General features: G+C 36.9%; 1 long non-coding RNA gene and 2 pseudogenes across 1 annotated transcript; all 3 read right to left on the reverse strand.

Moving 5' to 3' along the window:
* Window positions 1261-2122, reverse strand: LOC110262414 (annotated as a pseudogene).
* LOC107607020 lies at window positions 2511-4685 on the reverse strand (annotated as a pseudogene).
* On the reverse strand, window positions 5542-5968 carry LOC110271192. The gene is made up of 2 exons (XR_002361614.1): window positions 5878-5968; window positions 5542-5641 (listed from the first exon to the last, which is right to left on the reverse strand). It is a non-coding gene; the product is annotated as an uncharacterized LOC110271192 (long non-coding RNA).

An 11180-nucleotide genomic window follows, 5' to 3' on the forward strand; every position in this document is an offset into this window, starting at 1 on the left:
ATTTTTTAAGACCAATCTCACATTCTTCAAGTATACAACTAATCGATTGTTAAATACAATGTATCACAACCAAATTTCTAACATCTAACAATTACCTATATACCGCTCTATTAATCTGACATGAGCTATAAGACAAGCCTACAATTATCAACATGTTTCCATCTAACATAATATAATAATATAATTAAAAACATTAATAAATCATACCACATGAGCAACTCACACTAAAGATATCTAGTATACTCAAACCACTACAGAAAATAATTAAAAATATTAAAATTACTAACCCCTTAATTTTTGACACCTACCGTATGGGCAATTCTATTTATTTGGTATAGTTGATCCAGATAATCCCATCAATTTTTGTTGCGTGTTGCAGTGAATCTCGCTGTGACATCTCTTGGCAGTGTTTGAGGATGATAAATCATGACTTTAGATAATGTTTTAATCATCTAGCTCTTCTATTAAAACGGCTTCATACCAGATTTATATATCATCCTGCTTGACATTAATTCATGGGATTTCACTATGATTTCACACTAATTCGTGGAATTTCACCATGATTTAAGCAGTCTTCATATTTAATCTTGGCCTTTCACCATGATTTATCGACACTGCACAAATTCGACAATTTACCTCCCTGCACCTGTGGTAAATCGCTGTGTGTTTACTATATTTTATGTTAGTAGCTTTTCACGAACATAAATAATTGTATTCACTGTAATTTATTGCATTCTGCACCTAAAACAGGTTCAGATATCATGATTTAGCCTAGCTTTCCCTTTGTCATTAATCATTGGTTTTAGTAGGTAGTTATGAACAAAAGAAAATAGTTAAATCCACACAATTTACATAAGAGATTGGAGGACAAACATGTATTGGAATCACTTTTTGAAAAATCATGTTGTTTTGCTTCCCAAATGATTTATACAAGTAAATTATCCTGAAAAAGTATACAATTATCTGAATTACTGCTACCATTGTTTATTTCCTAATATGTGACGTATAGATGCAAACCATGTACTAGTGACTTGACAAGAGAAATTGCTACTTATTTCAATAGGAGCAGAAATTTGTTTCTCTTCAGTAACTCACTCTAATTTTTGTGTTAACCACTATGCAAAAAAATCTTAAAATATCTAATAATCTTTTTGGGTTAATTTTCCAGGGAATGATATATCTAGCATTTTGTGCAGGAGCAAGTCTTATATAAGATCATGATAGAACTGTAAAAGGGGAAGAAATAAGGATGTGGTATAGTTACAAACTTAAAGCTTCAATTGCATTATTTACAGCTTTCAACAAGTGGAATTCATCCATTTCTGAACAAGAACCAATTATCTTTGCCAACAATTTCTAACTATTCAAATATTATACATATTTCTAAAAATAATTAAGGAGATAAATAAAACACGAGAAATAATCCTGGTTCTGTAATATTATGAGTACTCTGGCTGGGTGACAAACCGTGAGTTCTTAACCAAGGCCTGTTCCTGCCTCCTTGTTAGGCGCATCAGCCTTAATGCGGTGGCCTCACAATTCGATCAATAAGACCGTAATCAAGAGCCTCCTGTGTGTTGAAGCGTTTCATCCTACCTAGGTCTTGGGTGATCTGAATGCCATTAAAAATTAGTTTCAAATGATAAACACTTATAACTTAATCTAAACACCCAGGAACTGACACAAATGATCATAAAATGGAAGCAAACTACAAACTTAAGGGTTTATTTGGTTTCCATTTCCACTTTCAGTATTTTCTATTTTCAAGATTATGTTTTTAAGATAACAGGTTTTCATGTTCATCTCCATGTATTTCATTGTTGAATGAACTGACCCTCTCAACAGGCTAGCCTGTTTTCTTAGCCAACTCGTTAAAGAGGTAATCTCTGATTCTTAAAAGCTCATTTGCTTCATTGCGGATGTCATCAGCCTGTCAAAATTTTCAAGGCGTTAGCATAAAGAGTAAAAGCAATCATATTCACACATCTGAGGAGTGATAATAACCTCAATCTCATAAGAGATATCTACATACCTGACCCCGAGCAGCTCCCGCTGGAGATTGCAGAGCAACTCTGGAAAGTGGCGTTGCAAAGTGGTTGCCCTTAACAATACAACAGACCATCATCACAAAGTTAGTAGATGTCGGGAACTATTTTTATAACCCATTAGACATCAACAAACACAAATACAAGCACATCGCAACAAATTACAGAAAAGTAAACAATACAACATGAATGTGACAACACAATGGAATGGAATAGAAAGTGGAAGCTTAAGATGCAAATAAGGATAGAATTCACAGTATAAATTAGGAGACTTTGGAGAGAGATACTGCCACTCCCTTTTTGTGTGATTTTTCAAAATTATGTTCCATCCTCGCTATTTAATTTTCCATAGTGATGAGAGAAATTTTTCATTGTGAGGGTAATTTGGGAATAATATTCGTAGAGGATTGACATTACCAATTAGGGAGTGATAATATCCACTCCCTATCAATTACCATTGTTTTCTTTTTTACTGTATATTTATAAAGAGCTGGAAGGAGGGAGATCGGGCCTTTCAATGTGATCCTAAGTCTGTATATAGTAGACTGCCCCCTATTTAGATTCAAACTACAAAGCTTTCCATCTTTTACCTTATAACAATTGTAACACAATTGATGTTACTAATAATAAATTGACACGTCCTATCAAGAATGCACTAGGAAGCACATAAGCAGCATAAGAAAATATTTCTTCATTTTTTTCTTATTATATTGACTACTGAGTGATTTATTAATGCTCCAATTATTTCAACCGTCCCCTTATCTCAGGCATAATTTTTATTCATATTAATCGTGAAGAAACAACTGTAAGATGCAACAATAAATCTCGTCAGTCACACAATGTAATTCATGATTACATGATGTTGGAAATCACTATAACCTCTGAATCAAACAGAGAACTTTCACAGTTTGTATTAACAGATAGTAATATAACTCGATACCTTTTCTCCGACTGCAAGAAGAAATGCTGCAAGATTATAGGCATAGCCGACACAATGGGTGGTTACAGGACTTTGCAAGCTCTGTGTAGTGTCATAGATAGCCAAGCTTGGTGTAAGCTGCACAAATAACAAGCTTAAGCATGTTAAAAACATGACAAAGCAACACAAAGGTGGGCACAAAGAGAAATATTTAATTGAATAAACATCTAACACTAGAAGAAAACTTACATCTCCACCAGGACCATTGATGTACATATACATCCTTTTGGCGTTATCTATACTGTCAAGATACAGCATGGTTGCCAATACTTGGTTACTAAATTCTTCATCTATGTTTCGTCCAATGAAGAGAACACGCTCTCGATACTGCATCCAATAACCCTTTACTTTTAGAAATATTTTAAAGAGTGATGGAAATCATAAGAAAACTAGAGGTTCATGTGTAACAATCTATTTCTATGAGAGTATGTAACGTAATGTTAACCATCATCTTTTAGATGCAGAAAAACATAATATTAATGATATATATTAAGATGTATTATTGACTTACAGCGCATTCCACAAATCAACCCATTGCCAAGTTCCTTCACCAGGTGTCCTATAGGGGACTCTAAGGGTCCCTATAGGTTCATTTGAATTTGTGCCCTTGCTGGTTTGTGATTAGCATACCTGAAAATATGCAAGATTTATACACCTTGTATCAGTCTCTTAATTAAAAGACGTGTTTGACATTAGTGAAAACTAAGTATATCATTTTTATCTGACATAAACTATGCTTTATTTGTTAACTTCACTTTCACTATGTCAAAGATTATCAACTATTATGTAAAGCCGTAAAGACTAAAGAAGATTCTTCATAATTCAAATTTATTAGAACTTACAAAAAGAATAATCCTTGTTATAATATATAACAGTAATCTTGACAAACTCAATTACAGTAAAAAATTACTCGCTAATCCAAACAACAATATCAAAGATATGATACAGCATAGCTTTCTATAACAAGAAAAATTGCATTAGAGTGGACTGAACACATTATTTTGGAAAATTTGGCAATCAAAGGGATGTACCTACAAAGCATACAGTAGCAACATAACATAATAGACCAACCACAAAATTTAAGCATAAAGTGACAATTCACTATTGCTTTCAATCTTCAAATTTTGCAAAAAGACCGCTCCTTCTTGGAATGTATTAGCTGAAAGCGCACAATTCTAGGCATATAACCAAGTATATGTTAGTTGCACATATGAATACAGGTATAAGAAAAGCAATTCAAATACAAAACTATCATCATCCATGCCAAAGCTTATTTTTGCAAAGTTAAGCACACACCAAAAAATGGCACCAATTCAAAATAAGGCAAACCGTAGAAGCTAAAGAACAAAACTTTCTCCATAACAAAAACAGAAAAGAAGGGGGAAAAATCACAAATGTGGTCAGATAGTTACCCGCAATGCAGACTCTTGTGAACTTTTCCGTAGAACTCAGCGGAGACATTAAGTTTACACGCAAGGAAATTAGGGATACTTGGAGATTGAAGTTTCAACCCTGAGTAGAGTTTTGTGGCACAACTGCCACATCAAAAAGAGAAAATACAGAGTCAGTTAATAATTTAGAGAAACTGTGAGAAATGCACAATGAGAAGGAGAAGCAAACCTAGGAGGTGCAGCAGCGGTGATATAGGGTGCAACCGCATGTTAGCTTTTTGAGGTAACGAAGAGATAGGAGAGTGGGGAACGCACTATTTGAGCTTGAAGAAAACTTCAACCAGATACAACACTCGCTCAGCTCTGAAGATGAACTTCAACGACAATGCCCTTTTGATCCTCCCTTGAATCAGAACTTCCTTCTTTTATTTATTTATTAGCAATGTTATCCAAGGTTGCGAGAACCAAACCGGTCAATGAACCGGTAGAGTGACTGGTTCAATAGTTTAATAGTTGAATCGGGGTTCAACCAGAGTTCAACCGATTTAATTAAATATAAAATAAAATTATTAAAATTTAATACATAATTTGAAATATTTAAATTCAATGAATTGTAAGCTAATAAAATTCAAAATTTTACAATTTCACATAATAAATTATCTATAATTTACCATTAAAAGTTCCAAATAACTTCAAACATCAAAATTTATAACTAAAAATAAAATCAAAATATGCATAAGTAAACTAACACAAGTATTCAATATTAGTTAAAATCAATTATTTGGTATTCTTCAAACCAATTAAAACATTCCCATATAAGGCACACTATTAAAGAAACTAACATTAAGTCATATATGAAACTTAACACAGATTCATATAACTTAGAATGCCACATCCCCAACTCCAAGAGAATAACAGAGTGAAATTTTAGAGCTTTTCAACAATTTTCTGATGAGCTTTAGCTCGGGCTATTATTTAGCAACAGTGGCACAGCAAACAAGCTTATTCATCTGGGATTTCAACTGAAAACCTTTCTTCCAACATCAATCAAAGCCGGATCCAGTTGAAGAGCACAAGTTTTTAAGTTTAACTAATTTTACTCAGCGACAAGCCAACAACTAACAAATTAACTCAAATAGAATAATAGCACAAAAATAACTCAGAACATTACCAATAGTCAACAATAATTAACCCAGAAGTCAGAACAAGATAACAACAGTCTAGCCCTGTTAACAACAATGAACAATGAAGAAAATTAACTCAGAAAACAACAATTACCCCAGAAAAACAACATACTTAATTACAGAAAAATAGCAATTAACTCCCAAAAATGAAACTGAAGCAGTGTAGGGATGGAGGCTTACAAACTCAGAAAAATCAGCAACTCAAAATCAGATTTCAGCAACTTAGAATCAGTAAAATAACAAAACAAGAAAACATACATTGAAGTAGCTTTGCTTACGGTGGCGAGGGAGGAAGAGAAGTGACCGCGAAGGAGGAAGAAAAGTGAGCTCGGGCACAAAGGGATCGAAGACAGAGGCTTGACATGCGAGAGACAGAGAGGATCGACGATTATCTGATAAACCACTATTTTATTGTTTATCTTGTACTAATTTGAGTGGTTTTTTATCATTCTTTGCTCACTTATTAATATAATTTGCATGGTTTTACAATTCCTTCCTAATTTTGTGAAATAGTTGAAAACATGTTTCCTAGGCCTTTAAATTGTCAATTTTAATTATCCTTTATTACCATTCGATGTCGTGATCCGTGTGTTGAGTGTTTTCAGGCTTTATAGGGCAGGAATGACTTAGAGGATGGAAAGGAAACATGCAAAATCGGAAGGAACGCGAAAAATAAAGTTTTGAGAAGCTGGCAGCGACGCGCACGCATGGGCGACGTGAACGTGTGACAAGGAATTTCGCCAAACAATGCGCACGCGTGACCTACACGTACGCGTGACATGCGCTATGTGCAGAAAGTTGCAGAAGGCACTGGGGGCAATTTCTGGGCTCCTTTTGGCCCAGTTCCAAGCCCGAAAAACACAAAATAAGAGCTGTAGAATGGGTGGAACACAGGGACAAATGAGACAACATTCATTCACAATAATTTAGGTTTAGATGTAGTTTCTAGAGAGAGAGGTTCTCTCCTCTCTCAAGATTTTAGGATTTCTCTTAGTTTTAGGTTTATTTCTTCTCAATTCCAGGTTCAATGTTCCTTTAATTTAGTTTCTCTTCTACTTTTATTTATTCTATCATTCTAGTTTATTTATTTTCCCAATTTGGTTTATGAATTCCATGTTAGATTTGATTTCCTTATTTAATGCAATTTGAGGTATTTCATATTTATGATTTTAATTTAGCTTTTTTACATTCTAAGCTTTGGTTGAGTAATTGGAAACGCTTGAGTTATCAAACTCCTTTATTGACTGATAATTGAAACTTGCTAGTTGATTTGGATCCCTCTAAAGCTAATATTTCCTTAGGAGTTGACTAGGACTTGAGGAATCAAATTGATTGGTCCACTTGACTTTCCTTTATTTAGTAAGGGTTAACTAAGTGGGAGCAATGAACAATTCTCATCACAATTGATAAGGATAACTAGGATAGGACGTCTGATTCTCATACCTTGCCAAGAGTTTTCTTAATTGTTAATTTACTTTCTTGCAATTTATTTTACCTTGTTCCTTATTCAAAAACCCAAAAAGATACAATCTCATAACCAATAATAACTACACCTCCCTGCAATTCCTTGAGAGACGACCCGAGGTTTAAATACTTCGGTTATTAATTTTATTGGGTTTGCTTTAGTGACAAACAAGTTTTTGTACAAAAGGATTCTTTGTTGGTTTAGAAACTATACTAGCAACGAGAGTTTATTGTGAAATTCTTTACTAGCAAAAATTCGTTCGTCAAAATGGCGCTGTTGCTGGGGAATTGCAAACGTGTGCCTTATTATTGGTTATTGTAAATAATTTTGCTTTGCGTTTCTATGTTAGTGTTTTTATTTTTAGGAGTATATTTTTATTAATTTTTTTTAGTTTTTATTTCTCTTACTACTATGAATTCTCAACCATTTTCCTATGAGTTTGGTTCTAATTATGTTGTAGGGAATGGACGCTATAATGAGAACATGCATCAAGGTCAGAATAATCAAAGATGGGAGGAGCCACGAGGATTTGATCAACCCTTTCGGCAACAACCTCCTCCAAGGTGCCATGGGCAACGACCATTCTACGATGAATCCCTAGACAATAGTTATGGTGGACCCTTTTGTGACAATCAAAACCTCCACCAAATTACTATGGTCAAGAGCCATTCCAGGGTGCGTACCAAGATGATGGATATGGTGGACCCCTTTGTAGTTACCAACAAGCCCCACCATATGCCTATGAACCCCCTCCTCAACATAATTTTGAACCACCATCCTCACAAGTCGCTTACCACCAGACACCCCATATGACCCTAATCCTTACCCACCATACCAAGAGCCTTATAAGCCATACTTCGAACCACCACCTCAATATACACCACCTCCGTATCCTTATCAAGAAGAACCACCTCCGTATTATGAGCCTTTCCTCCCAACAAATCAACCCTCCTATCCACCCCAACCTCTATTGGATAAAAACACTATCTCTACTCTCATTGGTCTCACCTCTAAACTCCAAAATCTTATATCCCGCAGGGACCAACCCTCGACCTCCCCTATTCAACGCTCAAGCTTTGGTGCACCACCACTCTCTGTGCAAGAATACCCATATCCATCAATTCGAGAGCAACATGATCTCGATGATGCTACTGACCCGGAAACAAGAGAGAAGGGATCGGCTTCGCGAATTCATACTTCACAAGAAGCTAGAGGAGGCCCTAAAGGCGAAGGTAGTAGAGACCCTTGAGGAAAGTTGTCATGAAGGAGAAGACACGATGAAGGAGTCTGATTTTGTACTAGAGAAAGTGGAGAAAGCCAAAACTGTCAAAGAAGAAGAGGTTGTTGAAGACCTAGGAGATGCAGAACCTCCATGGGAAACTCAAGTCATAGCGCCTCCTTCCAAGACGTTTGAATTTGATGTTGAAGAAAGTGTACAACCTCCAAGGAATATCATGGTTGAAGACTTGGAAGCTGTTGATCATGAGATGAGTTCAATAGTAAATGAGTTTCTACCTACAATTGAACTCTCTCCCATTGAACTAGAGGAAGAGGTTACTGTTGCAGAAGCTTATCAAGAGGTGGAAGTTGTCAAGGAAGAGCTCAAGGGAATGGAGCTGGAAATCACCTTGCCAAAGTTGTTGGAGACCTCTCCCCCAAAGCCATCACCATCCATTCCTTCATTCAAGTGGGTAAATCTTTCATCTCTAAGCTTAATTAACCCACTTGAGTATGCTTTTCTTGAGACGGATGGGCAACTTAGAGCTGTTTGTGGCTATAAGAATAAGAGGGAGATGGTTAGTGGTAGGAATTATCATGCAAGGTTCAATATGGTTGCATGCTCCAAATTGAAGTACAAGGGTTGGTATAATTCTCAATTGAATGGGTCTAGGATGTTGTTTGGATGTCTCAGTGAGAATTCCAATTGCCCACCACCCAAGTGGAAAAATGATGATCAACAAGAAGACGGGTGCAAAAGCAAGGTTTGGGACCCCAGAATTCATTCTAACAATCAACAATACCGGAGCCATGTCACTTGCTTTAACTTGCTCGAAGGCTTTATGTGCCTAGTTTGGGACCCCAGAGGCTACTAGAATTGCAAACATTGGTGCGGATTCCTGGATGAGTTCAAGCACAAGCCTCCATGACAAGGAGCTCACCAAACGTCCAACTTAAGGACTTAAACTAAAAGTGCTAGGTGGGAGACAACCAACCATGGTATGATATTTCTTTTTCAGTCTCAGTTTTATTTTATTTTGTTTTATTCTTGGTTTTATCTTACTCTATTTTTATTAGAGTCATTCATAAATTCTGCATATTCATCTGCATTCTGCATTTTGCATTCTTCATAAAAAAAAAAAGAGAGAGAGAGGCACACGACGTGCGAGCGTCGGTGACGCGTACGCATCATATATATGTGCGTGACATAAAGAAATTGGACAGAAAGTTGGGCTGGAGTGGTGCTGGACATGTGCATTGCGCACAAGCAAGTCCACGCATGTGCGTCCCTCATGCGTACGCGTCGCTTGCAATTTCAGCATATCACGCGTACGTGTCCCTGACGCGCACGCGCGACCATGAAAAATCGGCATAAATAGTGTTTGGCTAGAGAGTTATGATGGTGTGGGGCTGGAACTGTGCTGGGAGCACAGGCTCTATCACGCGTACGTGTCCTTGACACGTACGCGTCGCCTGAAAATAGCACGATCCACGCGTACGCGTGATGCACGCGTACGCGTCGCATGCGACGCACAATTTTTCCACTTCAGCGCCTGATTTCAAATTTTCTCACCCCCAACCCTAATTCTTTTCAATCCTAATTATTTCTTCCTTCTTTCTTTCTTCTTCCTTATTCTTTCTTACTTTCTACTACTTTCTTCTTCCCTTCTTCATCTTCTTTATCAAGGTTCTTTTTTTCCTCCCATCTACTCTTTCATTATTGCATTTATTTATGTTTCTTTCTTTTCTATCTTTCTTTTAGCTTACTTATTTATGGTTTCTTTTTCATTCCTTTTTCATGCATTTTTTATGTTGGTGTTGGAGCTTTATTTGGGTCTTATATTATTATACTCGAGGTTGTGGATATATTAGGGAATGATTTGACAATTAATATTAATTTTTGGGTTACATGAATGTTTGGAGTTCTTACTTTCCCTAACATGTTTTACATACATACCAAGTGTTTGTGAAAAGTCCGTATGGCATTGTGAACTCTTAATTATTCTATTCTTCTACACTACTGGCTGTTTTTCACAAAAACCTTGCAATCTTTTATTGAATAAATATAATTGTCAACATAAACGTGGTTGTTAGTTTGTTACATTTGATAATCAAATAGAGCTATTAATGCTTGATCTATGCTACTCATGCCCTTGTCGGTATGCTGATAAACATCTTGCATCTAATTGCCTTAATATATCATGCTATATTTCCATTGATGTCCTAATTACATGGAGTCGCGACCATGTGTTTTACGACATTCTTCCTTACCTTGGTATTGATTATCACTTGTATTTTCCTCCCCCCGGTTCTAGCTATTTGATTTCATTCCCCTTTCTTTTCTCCCTTTTCAGGATGGCCACCAGGAAGGGTACAGAGAAAGCCTCTCACAAGCCACCAGCGAGGAGTGGAACGAAAAGAGCACTGGCTGCGGAACCATCCTCAACATTAGTCAAGCCATCCACAAGGCGGGTCAAGAGGATCATCAAGGTCGATAAAACCGAGAACGCCTTATCAGAAAGGGACAATGTGCGGTTCACTAACCACTACTGTGAGTACCATGGCCATGATTCCGTGGGATGATCAGTATGCATGTCCCCAACGGAGAGTACATCAGACCCCAGTAGCCACTACCAGCCGAACTGCAGACCCAGCCGGAGATATTCCTTCTCTCTCCACATCACAAGCACCTTCAACAAATCAGCTGCTCCTTCAGATACTTCAAAGGTTGGACTGGCTAGACCGGCAAGCAAAGCGAATGGAGTACCGTAACAAGCGCCAATTTACATACCTCAAGGAGCTGATTGTTAACAACCACCCACCTGAGGAAGAACCAAACACTCCGGACTCCACCTCACCTACTAGCACCGGGAGCCATGACGACCCCGACTATGGAGA

This window comes from Arachis ipaensis, chromosome B01, assembly GCF_000816755.2.
Source record: "Arachis ipaensis cultivar K30076 chromosome B01, Araip1.1, whole genome shotgun sequence".
Classification (NCBI taxonomy): domain Eukaryota; kingdom Viridiplantae; phylum Streptophyta; class Magnoliopsida; order Fabales; family Fabaceae; genus Arachis; species Arachis ipaensis.